Consider the following 13,788-nt stretch of genomic DNA (forward strand, 5'->3'; position numbering starts at 1 on the left):
CAGCTAAGGCCTGGCCAGGGAAAGTATGGACATCCTCTGCCAGGATGTGATTCCTCTGTGGGGGCAAATCAGTGCAAACAAGGACCTTCCAGGCAGGGAGGGGTGATCGTGCCTTTTGCTCCATCTGCTCAACCTCCTCTTTCTCACACATTTCCCACTGCATTTCAGCACAGCCGGGGGCTCTTCAACCCCCACTGCCCATCCTGCTTTGCCGCTGCGGAAAACATCCCCCGACAGGAAAATATCCCTTTTCCTCCCACCTGAGGCTGCAGCTGGAAATGCAGCACAAGACAAACGGGCTCTGGCTGCAAAAGGGATTTTTTGGGAGGGCGTAGAGCACCATCTAGTGAAGGCTAGCGAGGGGCCCATCAGCCAGCCTGGGGACCAGCTGAGACCAGCTACGTCCTGGAATCACAGAATTGTTCGAGTGGGAAAAGACGTGTGAGATCATCGAGTCCAAGCATTAACCCAGCGCTGCCAGGCCCACCACTAACCCATGTCCCTAAGCACCACATCAATGCACTTTTTGAACACTTCCAAGGATAGTGATTCTACCAGATCCCTGAGCAGCCTGCTCCAGTGTCTGACCACCCTTTCAGTGGGGAATATTGAGTTAGTAAGACATGACTTTCCCTTCAAGAGCCCTTTCTGGCTTCAAGCATAGGTGCTTGCACCCTTAGGTAGGCACTGAGCAGGATCTGGCTTGTCTTCTCCAGGGTTTGCACAAAGAATTTTTGTCTCACCAGCAGAAAAAGTGCTGATTAGAAGGGAGTGCAACTTCTTGTGGTGCTTCTTTTTCCAGCTTTCTCCTGTTCCTTCTGGAGGGGACAGGGCAGCTGGGATTTGTATGCAGACAAAAAGCAGAAGTCTTGCTCACAGCTGAGCAGAGCTGAGCTGAGAATTGCTGCCATAGCTGAGCAGAGCCCTTTGTCCAAGGGCCTGGGGAGAATTTCAGCCCCCCTGCAGCTCCATGTGTTTAGACCTCAAATTGTTTTGTCCTAGGAAACGTTAAAAGCACCCAAAACCTCATTCCTATTGCTCTTTTTTGTTGTGTGACCTCTTTCTGTCTGTGACTTTGGCCTGAGAGGTGGAGAGCCAAGACCTCCTCACAAAGGCTGTGAGATGCTGTCCACCTGCCAACCTGCCCCTGCAGCTGCTCCAATTAAAACCTCAAGGATGAGCTAACATGGCTAGCATCTCCCTTTTTGGATGTGTTTGAAGTGCCTCATTGCTTTAGGCAGTCTGAGCTGTAATTAAGTTATTAGCAAGAAAACTTTAAGCTTTACAATCACCCTTTATGACAAAATATCTCAGAGGGCTGTCAAGCAGGTGTTTTAGAGAGTGAAAAAGCCTTTTGGTGCCAGAGCAGTCTCAGATGTCCGAGGACAAGTCGGTGACAGCAAATCCCTGCAACACCCCTGGCCAGGAGCAGCCTGTCCTGTGATGAGCTGCCCCATGGGTTGCTGGCTGGGTCTTCTCCCAAGGCTGCTCCTTCACAGCAGCACTGCTCTGATAAGGAGCTCCTCCTGGTGTCTGGGATCTTCCTGGTGGGACGTGTGTCCTGGGGCAGCCCCTGCTCCAAGCTCTGCCCAGGGGTGAGGGCCAGTTGCCTTTATGCAGCTCCTGCTTACAGTCCTGCTCTCACCTCAGGATATTGCTTGGCCCTGAATCATTCCAACCCCTCTACAGGATCTCCAAGGCTGGATTCAGCTCTGCCTGCACCTATAGCACAAAGTCACTTCCAGTGTCCCTCTCCCCAAATCCTGCTTGGCTGAAATAAGCCGTGTAAACACTTCCTTGCAAGCACACGGAGTGTCTGCCCCTGCCACGGCCCTCGGCAGGGCTGGAGACGCTCCTGCGGGCTCAGGGCAGGTCGGGGATGCTCTTCAGGCCGCCCCGTGCACAGCAGGATCCCAAGGGGAGGAAGGGCTGAGCCCTGGAGCCCTGGAGCCGCCTTCTCAAGGCCTTGGTGTGGCCATTTGCTGGCTGTGCAGAACCCTCTAGAGGGAGCCCCGAGCCCAGACATCCCCAGGCGAGGTCCCACCAGGTCACAGAGACGTCCTGAGCGTGTTCAGATGGAGGTTTTGGGGGCGTTTTGTGGTTCCTTGGGCTTTTTTCCTTAAGGCTCCGCACTGCTTTAATGGTGCCATCGGTTGCAGCTGTGGGGTCGCTTGGCCTCTCCGAATATTTCTGCATGTCCCCATCTACCTAAGTGCCTCCTCACCCACCTCCAGCATCTGTTCCTCCTAAACCTCCCTGAAGAGGGTTAAAAATCTCCCCTCATGATGCCGCCAAGAGCATTGCACTAACAGAGGTGGGCACTGCACTGCCCGGGCCCCAAGGCCAGCTCTGGTGGGAGCATTTTGGGGCAGCAGCCATCTCTGTTGGCATTTACAGCTCTTCACAGAGCAGTGCCCTGGGCCATGGCTGGCTGCTGGGGAGTCCCCAGGCTCCTGTGCAAGGAGCACAACTTTGTTTCCTTACAGGAAGGGCCCTGTGGGTCTCAGTGGTGGCTCCATTCCCAGCCCATGGTGAGCAGGAATGAGCTTCCCGCAGCGAGTTGCTGGGAAATGGCAAGGACAGGCCTTTTGTGCCTGCCTGGCAGGCTGAGCATGGTGCATGGAAAGGGACACTAGGAACACCATGCTGCCAACCAGAGCCTGCCCTGGACCTGCTCTCTCAGTCCAGCAATGGGTCATCATGGACCCCTTCAGCCTCTGTGCAGGAGAGGCAGGTCCCACCCAGGTGTTCAGCCAAGAGCAGCTCTGAGAAGTCTCTAGCAGAAGTCTCTAAGCCTTCCCCTATTTGGCATGGGTGATACAGAGCTCACAAAGGCTTCTTTAGCTGTCCCTGCTGGTTCTTGCATGGGTTTCCCCTTTTAGCAGGTGGGTACAAACAGGAGCTCCTGCAGGAGATACTAGATGGGGTGGTATCTCAAGGATTTGTGTGTGCATGTGTATAATAAAGGCACGGGCATGGGCAGCTCCTTCCATTAGTCTCCAAGTGTATCCCATGGTCTGATTGCACATGGAACAGCAAAAGTCACTTGATCTCCAAAGCTAGCTGTGTCCATCCTGCTGAAGATCTTCCCAAGGGAGTATCCCACCTCTTCTGCCATCCCTCTGTCCTCCTTCTGCTGCTCTGTTCCTCTGGGTCGTCCATGCCCAACAGATACCCTGGCACTCCTTGGCCAGGTATCCCAGCAGCCACGAGGTGAGTTGAGAACAGCAATGGAAGCTGCCTGGTGCCACTGGAGCAGCTCTGTTCCCTTGTGTTCCAGAAAGGGTTGCAATGGCTCTCTTCCCCATCCTCATGACTCCCTCCTCCTCCTCCTCAGCTACTTGCAGCATCAAAGCCCTGAAGTCTCCACTCCTCCATTCTCAGGAGATCTGGTTTAGCAGTTAGTGAAGGATTTATGCTGCGATAGGACAGTCACTGCTGCCTGCAGGAATAAGTCTCACAGATATTAACCATTTTGGGACCAAGGGCCTGCTGGTTTGCCTTCTCCAGCCTGGCAGGATCTTCTCCCTTTCCTGCCCATTCCTTTATTCATTTACAAGTCCTGTGAAGTCCCAAGCGACATCTGATTTCCATCCAGTTGGACAGCAAACTTACATTTTTCTCACGGTCTCTGTGCTCTTGTGCTTTGGGTCTCTGCCAGGCACTTCACATCTTTAACTTGCCTTTTTATTTTTTTTTCCTTTCAGACCACATTGCTCAGGTCCTCCCTCCCTCTTTCCTCCCAGCCTTTAAAGGAAGCAAAATAAAAGCCGTCAACAAGAAGAGCCAGACTCCTTCCAGGACTCCCCAGGGATGGACCTGCTCCCTTCCCTCCATGCCAAGTGGCCCAGGGATGCTTTCCTGCAGTGCCAGCAGCAGCAGCTGCTCAACTTTCTACTCCAAAAGTGAGAAATGTAGCAGCCAGTGCTGATAAAAGGAGCTGCTCTCCCCCCCATTTTGGTCAGGGCTCTACTCTCACTTGGGCACAAATCACTGCCCCCAGTCACTTGCCAATGCCAGATACCCTGCATGTTACTTCTGTTTCCCAAAATTCTGAGTAACTCTCTTCATTCTGGGGGGCTGAGTGGATGTTCCTCTCCCCAGAGGTGGTGGTGTTCTGCTGCTCACCCACTTCCAGCCATCACGGGAATGCAGAGGGAATGCAACAAGTACCCTCAAACTTGCTTCCTTTCCCACCGCCCCGCGACCTTTTTCCTTTCTGCTCTGTTGGTGGCAGGGTGGGAAAGAGACAGGAGCACATCCTGGTTTCCCCCTCCCCAAACCTCTTTCTTCCCAGGACTTTTCCTCTTTGACACCCATCTGGCCAGTTATGGACACAGGGACAACACAGAGATGCTGAGCCAGGCACCAAACTCCAGCATGGTAGAAACTCCTGCTGGTAGCAAAGCCGTGGAGCTGGCTGAGGACAGCAGGGACCAAGGCAGTTTTCCTAAAATATTCCAAAACCAACCAACCACAAGAGCCCTCACCAATCCCATTAGCTGCTGGTGCTCAAAGGCACCACAGCTACGTTGGGATTGGGGATTTGCTAGTGATCTACACTGAAATGGAGTGCCATGGTGGCTTTTCTTCTGCTTGGAGACAACCTTGAGGCAGAGTGAATCTGAAGTCATGGTGAAAATATCTTTCTGGATCAGATGTTTTCTGGGCTGCTGGGGCTGTGCACCCCCTTCTTGCATACAGGCAAGTCTGTGGAAATCTGCTCTTATGTCAAGACTTATTTTGATCACAGTGAACTTTGCTCCCTCTTGATTTCCTCTGCAGGAAGCAAAGTCCCTTGGGTCAAAAGGTCTCCTTGTTTTACGCAGAGGAAGTCTTGTGGCAGCGTAGATATACAGCCTTGCCATGCAGACTCAACTGTTTTTTTCTTGGAAAATGATTGATACTTAAATTACATCAGGAGTCTTGCGTTAGCAGCTGAGCCTGCCCTGAAGTTGTTAAGGGCAAGATGAATCTCAGCAGTCAGTGATGACTGAAGGCAAAGGCTGCTCAGCCCTTTAGGTTGGGCATTTTCTCCTCATGGAGATGCCTATTTCAAGCCAAGTAACTACAGAAATGTCTGTCATGTTACAAAACAGCAAAAGGTGCACTTGATTTTTCTTCCAGACTGGACTAATTGGTTTCTGCATCCCAGAGGGTGACAGGAATCTGCTGAGACAGCAATAAGTGCATTTTGAGGAAATTGGAAAGCACAATTTTCTAATTTTCCTAGTTGACAAAACTTCTATATGTACTGGATATATGACCTTACCTCTCCTCCTTACCCCAAGCTGTCCCTCCAATGCCTGGGACAGGTTTGTGGGGTGCCACCATGGCACCCTTGTCCCAGCCTCTGTCTTGGTCAGTCTTTCCACCACATTAAATAGGCTGCTCTCAACATTTTCCTTGATTTTAGGCAGAATTGCAAAGGCATCAGAGTTCACCCCATTCCTAGGTCTCATCCCCTAGAACCTCCTGTGTCAGATGGGACTCCTGTGCCAGCCTTTCAGGAGAGGTCATGCTTGAACGTGATGGTCAAAGAAGAGTTTAGGACTCTTTAGCCTGACTCATTTCTTTTACCTGCTCCTCGTGAATCAGTTTTAGTTCTTTTTGCTGTGGTGCCTGAAGCTGCTGTGGGCTGAGGTTGCTGCAGAGAGCTGGGCATGCGAGCACTTGCCCTGAAACTGGGGGACCTTGATGCCTCCCTGGGTGGCTGCCTCCTGCACAGCACCTTGGGCCACACCAGTGGTGCTGTTTTGTGTCATCTCATTTTAACACACCACCAAGAGTCTCTTCTGGCTGTGTCCTGTGGAGGCTGGAGGCAGAGGGAGGCTGGCTTATGCCAGAGGGGTGCTGCTTCCCACACGAGCAGGTCAGTGCAAGGCTCTGGTGCAGCCTGGAGGTGCCAGAGTACCCCGGCCTAGCAACATCTCTGCTCAGTTACTGGGATGCTTCAGGGAGAGAAGCCTGCCCCTTCACTTCTTTTGCCTGTTATCCTCCTTTTGTGAACATCTATGGAATCTAGACAGGGCTGGGACCCACACAGAGAGCTCCTCTTCATTTTTAGCTGTCTGGATGAAAGTCGTGAGTGCTCCATGACTCACCTTGCTCCCTTGCATGAGGAGGAAACTTTCCTTTATGGCTTCCCTCTGGGATATCTTAATGTAAAATGAGTCCTCCTGGTATACACCAAATCCCTGTTTCATGGGATATGCTGTGTGGGGCGTCCTGCAAGCTCCCTTTGTCTGGTTTTTTTCCCCCCTGTTGCATCTGCACCACATCTCTGCTCCATAGGGGCACTGGAGGCCACGCTGTGGTACCAGTGCGGCTGGAGTTTGGTCTGCATCTGAAAGAGAAATCAGTTGTAGGAGTAACAATGAAGAAAAAGATGAAGAAAAAGGAGGAGGAGAAGAACAGCCAGAACAATGAGAAGGAGAAGAATACAAGAGAAAGACTTGGTGTGAAACAGCGAAGGAACACAGCACACTTGGGTGAAGTTGTGTTTTAGCCCCTCTCAATTTATCCTCCATCATTTCTATTATTGGTCTTGGAAAGAAAAAGAGGAGAAGTGTGAATCTGAATTTGAGGTGCTTTACAGGAGTGACCTGCTCAGTGTGCCCAAAAGCCTGGTTTTCATCAGCTCTCTCATGTGGATTCTCTGATGTCTGATGTGGGATGGGGTAACCCACAGCCAGAGCCATCAGCAGGATTATTTTTAATTTTATAATGACTCACCATTCTTTGTGAAAAAACTATGGAGTCTTAATAACAGTCTTGGAGGTTTCTACCCTCTGAAATGGCCTGCTGAAATTGGGCAAGAAGTGTCCCTACTCAACGGAGACTGCAGGACTGTGCCACCCAGTACACGCCAATAAACAAATCTTAAAAGTGTCACAGTCCCTCCTAGGAAAAGTAGAATAAAAGAGTCCAAACTTTAGGGGTTTTGGGCAGAAGTGGATTCAGCAGCATGCTAATGCCTGATATTCATTACAACTTTAAATCAGTGCTTTAAAAATAGGTCCTGTGATGATGAAACATGCTGTCAGGAAATGTCACTCACCTTGTGACATGGCAGTTGGAGATTTATATGGTAACACCTAATGATTTTAAGGGGTTCTGCCTAAAATGGGACTTGGTGCTAAAATTCAAACCGTACAAGGTCACAGCAAGTGTCGGGCTACTGCTGGCAGAGCCCTGCGAACAGAGGAGCACTGTGGTGAGCACTTGGCGACAGCACTGAGACACTGCAGCAGTAAAACCTCAAAGCACATCTCCAAAATGCAGTGTGGGACTGTGCATGAAAGACTTCAGGGCTGTCCTGGGCAGGATGAGCCCGTGGCACCCTGAGGGTCTGGCATGGGGACACATATGGCTCCCATTCCTCCAGTGATGTTGCAAAGAAAGGATTAAGAAAAGACTTATTTTGGTTGCAGACAAACCACTAGCAACTGAAAATAAACAGGCAAGACATCAGCTCCAACTGAGCTTTGAATAAAACGCAGGATTTGAAAACAATAGTTGTTTGTTTCAAGCACAACTTCAAGGAAGGCAGAAAAACCTTTGATCTCCTGAGCCCCTCTGCTGTGTAGCTTTCAGTTTTAGATGTGTGTCTTGTTGGGTGCAGATCTTAATATAGCTATTATCTTACAAGTTGGATGAAAAAAAGAAAAAAGCTTGCTGGTCATGGCTTTTGTGCAAGACATCTGGGTGCCAGAGAGCTTGAGAGGTGATGGAGGAAGTGGTCCAGCAGCACTCAGGAATTTTTCCTTTGAGACGTGTTGCTTCACCCCTTCCTACCCTCTCTTCACTTCCCAATGCCTTGGGAAGCTGGACCCTCCAATGTCAGGGAGCCTTGACACCCCTAAGGACTGATTTTCAGAGGAGAGACAAGAGGGATGGATTTTTTTTCCAAAAAACTTCTGGTTCAAAGTGATGCCACTGAGCAATGGAATAATTTTGAGCTCAGTTTTTTCTCTCCTTCTAAATCTCTGATTTCAAAGCCTTTGTTTTTCCCTTTAAACAGACACAGATTGCTTTAAAGACAGAGCAGTGTTTCCCTGCTTGGCTAATTAAAGCCCCAGAATCTGCCTTTGTGCAGTGGGGCTGTCTGGTCCGCAGTGAGCCCAGAGATAACTCTGCTGCAGCACTTTGATCATGCCTGGACACAACTGCACCTGCTCCCACTGCCCTGGAGCCACTCCAGGCACCCAGGGAGGGAGAGAACCTCTGGCACACAAAAGGGATCCTACCTTGGTTAAAGGGTGTGGTGGGTGCAATTCCTGCACAGTTGGTTGGTGGTGACCAGCCCTGGGTGAGCAAAAGGGAGCTGGGGGAACGTTCTGCCTTGGTGGATGGAGGAACAGGTGATCCCAGCTGGAATGCCACCAGTCCAAAGCTGCACCTTCCCCATTCCCCTTCACTTCCTACCACGCCATTCTGTGCATGATTCCTGCAATTTCTCCTCCCAAACACACCTCCTGTCTCTCTACATGTGATTTTTTGGGGGTGACACTCTTGAGAAAAGGGTTCAGGGTGTGTAGCAGTGCCATCTGTACCTGTATGCTGAGAGCACTCAGGTTTTTACCCAGCAGGGTAGGAGACTGAAGCAGATCTGTCTCAGCTGAAGGGATAATTCCTTTGGCCACAAAGAATGTGAGTTGTGCATGCCCAAGGGGACATGGCATCTGTGGGACCTCAGGCACAGCTCGTAACCATATGGAGGAGGAGGAGATGTGGATGTAATGGGAACAAGGAAGAGGGAAGGTGGCAGTGACAGGTTTTAGGGACCTGGGTGGTTGAAGCTGCAGGTGGAGTGACCACAGTCCTGTGTTTGGGTTGATGTCATAAACACCACCCTTCAGACATCCATCAGCAGGGTTAGACCATGGCACCAGGGTTTTTTGGACAGGAGTCTTTACTGAGGAAAAGAGGAGCATGTAGAGGAAGGAGGAGAGTAAAAAAAATTGTTGCATGAAAAGAAATTAATGGGGATAAATTAAATATGACCTGAAGAAGTCACCAGAAACATTGTCTGAGGGAGCTTTGAGGGTGGAGGGATGAGACAGAGAGCCCATCACTGCTAAAGACAGCACTGAGGGAGCAAGACTTTGGCTTAGCCCTCTACAAAATCACTTTGCACCAGGACTTGCCCTGACTGGCTGTGCTGAGGCTCCTGGTGTGCAGAGAGATGCCTGGGTCAATAAAACAAGCAAGGTCCATGGACACCTCTCTGTCCTGCTTCTCCTTGTGCCTGCAGCACTGCCCCAGTTTCCAGCCCGCAGTGGTCATTTCATGAGCCCCAGGTGGGTAATTCATTCATCAACCTTCAAAGTTCCTCCCCTGCCTGAGCCCACATCAGCTCCACATCACCTCCTCCAGCTTTTCCTGCTTCAACCCAGTCTGGTTTGCACTGATGCAAGAAAAAAGTTGCACAAAGTTGCTCAGAAACAGGCCCCTCCGGTTATTTCCAGCTCCTCCAGAACTGTTTGAAACCCTACACCAAGACCTCCCAGTGCTGCTTTCTCCCTGTGCTCCTATTCTTTTGTCCTTGCCTCCACCTCGGTGGCTGAGGTTTCTACCCAGCCATACACCCAGAGCTGCTGGGAGGAGGCAGGAACCACTGCAGCCCCAAATTCCCACCCAGCTCCTTCTCAGCCAGGCTGCAGCACTGGAAGTCAAGCCCTGTAGCAGCAGTGCCAGCAGGGAGGCAGCAGTAGCAGCTGCTGTACCTTCAACAAAAATCGGCAAATTCCCTGCTGAAATGGATAATTAGTTCCCCCTGCTTGACTGCTTCTGTCAACTATAATAGTAACAACATATTATCAATATTTATTATTACTATTCAATCCAAGAATTATGTCACTTCACTCTTGCCTCGCTACCTGTCCCTTCACAGCATCCCTTGGTGTTGCAGGCACCTCTCACCCCTCCCATGTGAGCCACCTCTGGCGCAGCTGGTGGATCCTGGGAGCTGTTTTTGGGGTGTCTAAGCTAAGAGCTGGCAGGGCCATGAGCAGGGCTTGCTGCTGTGGAGGACAAGCTGCTGCCTCCAGGGTCCCCATGGGGTGATGTGTGTGTGCTTGGGCTGGGGTTGAAGATGCTCCAGTGACCACAACATCAGCAAGGCATCCAGAAGAAAGCTTCACCACTGGCTTTGGATTTGCCTCTGGATGCCTTCCACCTCCCATCCTGCCACTGGGTCTGAAAACTCAGCTAAAATAGCTGTAGTTGCCCACCAATGCTTGTGACTCACTGCTTGGCAAACTTGAGCACTGGTTGCTGCTTGTCTCTTGAGGAGTCCCAGAACCTGTGAGTGGGGAAATCTGCATGATCCCATGTACTAAGGGGTCTCCTTCCTTCACTAAGGAGTAGGAAAACACTCATAAAAAAACATATGTCTGATGTAGGCATAAATTGTACAGATGCTTTGTGCTCCCCCTTTCTCAAGCCCCTTTATTCTGGAGGTTAAGAAATACTGTGTTTTTATCTTCTCTGCTGTCTTCTCCCTCTCCTTCTTGGCCTCAGACCAGCAGCCTGCCCTAATAAATAATGTAACATCTGAAGGGGCAGTTTGTGATCTGATCTTATCAGATGGATGGTGTCAATGGAAGGGCTGAGCCAAACCTGCTCTGCTCTCTCCCACGTGGGATCTATTCCAGTGTCCCCTGGGAGAGGTGCTCTGTTCAGGTATTGATCCTCTACCAGGGCTATCAAAAGGCTGAAGCTACATTTTCCTCCTCTGTGCAGGAGCATCCTGGCTCAGCATGTGGAGAAAGTGTACATGGCTTAAGGGAATAAAAGCTCAGGGATTTAAGTATAGGCCTAAGGTTTTACAAGTGCCTGAGTGTGTTCCTGAGCTGGGGCCTGAGGGAATGGTGTTATTGTATTACCCAGGCTTTATGGGATTGCCATGGACTGGTGGGAGCAGCCAGGCAACCGTGGAGATTTCCTGGGGCACTGGGCACACGGCCCGTTTGAATTCCCTTCAGTATTAGCTGGGTTGGGTTGGTCTCTCAGGACAAAGAAAGCACAAGGAAGCCTGCACTAGAGATCTTTTCATGGCCAGAACTGTATTGCCTAAGTCAAAATCTTGCCTTATTTCCCAATGCTCCCTCTGTGGTCGGGGGGAAATGGACTCACACCTGCATCAGAGCAACAAAAATCATATTTTTGGGCTGTGTTTGAGGAGATGCAAAGCTGCCCCTATGGCAAAGGTGTATTTTCATATAGGTGGGGCTCCTTTAACAGACCTCTTTACCTATGAATTCCCACTGAATGCTGAGAGCCCCCTACTCCCAGCCAAAAGGACACCAGGGTCAGGTCATAGGATTCAGTCCTAAATTTCAGAAACGCTGTCTACAAATAAATCCTTCTCACCATGAGAAAGCAGCAAAATGATGTACCACATACACATGGGCACATACCCCCTGTGGGAGAGGAAAAAGCCATCTGGGCTCAGAGGGCTGGAGGAACAGAGGAAACCCCACACTGGCCAGGCCCTTCTTGCACAGGACTCCCCCAAACCTCCATACTCCTCCTCCTGTCATTTGTGCCACACAGGCACAGCAGCCTTCTTTCCAATGATGCAAAACTTATACTGATAATTTCCATAATAAAACAATCTTGGAAAAAAGCCACCCCAAATTATCAAAATAAAAACATTTTTAAACAGTTGAAATATTAAAAATATTTCTAAATAACTTTGCTTTTGAAATTATCTTTGCTTTTAAAAATTACTTCAGTCCTAATTGAAAATGAGGAATAAGTTTATTTTCAAGAGTTAAATGACTTGGAAACAGAGTGAAACAATTTTGCTTCAAGTTGTCAGGCACACAACTGCCTGAGCTGAAACAAACAAACAAAAAAAAAAAAAAAAAACAAAAAAAAAAAAAAGGAGGGGGAAGGGATTGCATCCTAAAAACTAAACTAAGCCCAAGATGGGAATTGTGGGTTCTCTTCCTGCAATACCAGAGGAAGAGGAGGAAGGAGAGGTTCTGAGCACCCTGAGTTTCTCTGCAGACAGGGAGCTTTCACCCAGCCACAGGTGGTTGCTTTCCAATGCAATAAACTCCAGTGGCTGCAAACTCAACTCAACTCCAATCACCTTTTAAACATTTTATCTGCTGTCCTGACATGCATCTTTTGTTGCCAGAGCTCTTGTAAAAACGTTTTTAAGCCTATCCTACTGAGCAGATCACCAGCTGGGTGGTTCAGCAGTTGTGGCAAGAGGAACACGTGCTCGTGAGCCCTCTTAAATCCATAAGGAATAGCAGCCCTTCCTCTGGAAAGGCTCTTTTGGAATCGTTTCAGTCTTCAGCAAAGGCAGGAGGAATGGGAGAATTGCACATGTGGACATCTCATGGCTGGACAGATCTATTTAAAGATCTATTTATTAAGATCTCAGAGCAAGAACAAAGTTCATCTTGATCCTGTCTCTCCCTAAAGGGAAGGGTGAAAATCAATCACACCCCATCCATGGTGAAATGATGGATAGTGTTTGTGATAGCTTTTCTTGTGAAAGTCATTTGAAGCATCTCTCCTTTTATTACAGCTGAGATCACCCCAATGGCTTGAGCTTTAAATTCAGTTCTGGAGCAGCAGCAAGGCCCTCTCAGGACCCACCAACCTGTGCAGGGACTATCTTCCTGGGGCCACAGACAATTTTTTAAGTCTCATCTGTTATTACACAGCTCTTCAATCCTTCCTCAGAGGACATGTTTGCCTCAGAGTACTCAAGTTTTCCTCCTCACACCTGATGAATTATTTTGGCATCCACAGCCCTATTACCTTCTAGAGTTTGGTGGCCTCTGAGTAAGAAGCCACCACCACTGCTTTGCAAGTCCTTTCATGCTCTTTCCACACATCAGGCTTTCTTGTGCATGCAGCATTACTGGGCCTGCCTGGCCTCCAGATGCTTGTGTATATTAATGTGTATGAAGATGTCTCCTTACTCAGAGAAGAAAGTGCAGCAAGAAATACCTGTTCTGGCAAGCTCTGAGCGCTTCCTGAGGAGCTGTTTGAGGAGATGCCACACGAGGCAGCACCAGACTCTTCTTCTGGTCCTTGTCAGGATTCTCTGTGGCTGTGTCAAGCAGGAAATATTTCAGAAGCATATGAAAATGGTTCCTGAAACTTCAGTGCATGCTTGAAGCATGTGATTTTTCCTACCAAATACTTTCCTCAGCCACCTCCTCTTGAAATGCCAGCTAATCCTGTCTCCAGGCAAAGCAACCCCCTCCCGCTGCCTTTTGCAATGGGAGGCAGATCCCTGCCTGCCCTCAGACTTCCTCCATTACCATAACTCCTCTCTTCCCATTAAAGCTGTTTTCTTTAAACACAGTGAAAAAAGCCTTTGTGTTTGGCTCACCCATCCCTCATGGTCAGTTTTCCCCAAATGCTCATTCCCAGGGAGTCAGAGACTGCTCCATGCAGGGCATGGTGGCCAGGGACAAGGGACTGGCTGGGGACAAGGGACGTGCTGTGTCCTGCCATGGTGCACCAGGTGCTCCTCAAGGCTTGGCTGAGGCTGCTCAGTGACTTCCCTCAGTGGTGTCACAGGGCTTTGAGAAACTGCCCAAAGAAATCTGTGGGTTTGGGGACAAGGTGCTGGTGGTGTTAGGCAGGAGCACACCTGGATGCTCTGGCTGCAGGTTTTGTAGGTGTGGAGATAAATACAGGCAGCCTGTTGAGCAATGCCCATGTGCAGGAATTCATCCCTGGGCATTCACACCGTTACCCTGCCACGAGGTGTCCTTATGAACTGGTGTATTTATGGCTTCTGTCAACCAT

The sequence above is a fragment of the Molothrus ater genome, chromosome 3, assembly GCF_012460135.2.
Source record: "Molothrus ater isolate BHLD 08-10-18 breed brown headed cowbird chromosome 3, BPBGC_Mater_1.1, whole genome shotgun sequence".
Classification (NCBI taxonomy): Eukaryota; Metazoa; Chordata; class Aves; order Passeriformes; family Icteridae; genus Molothrus; species Molothrus ater.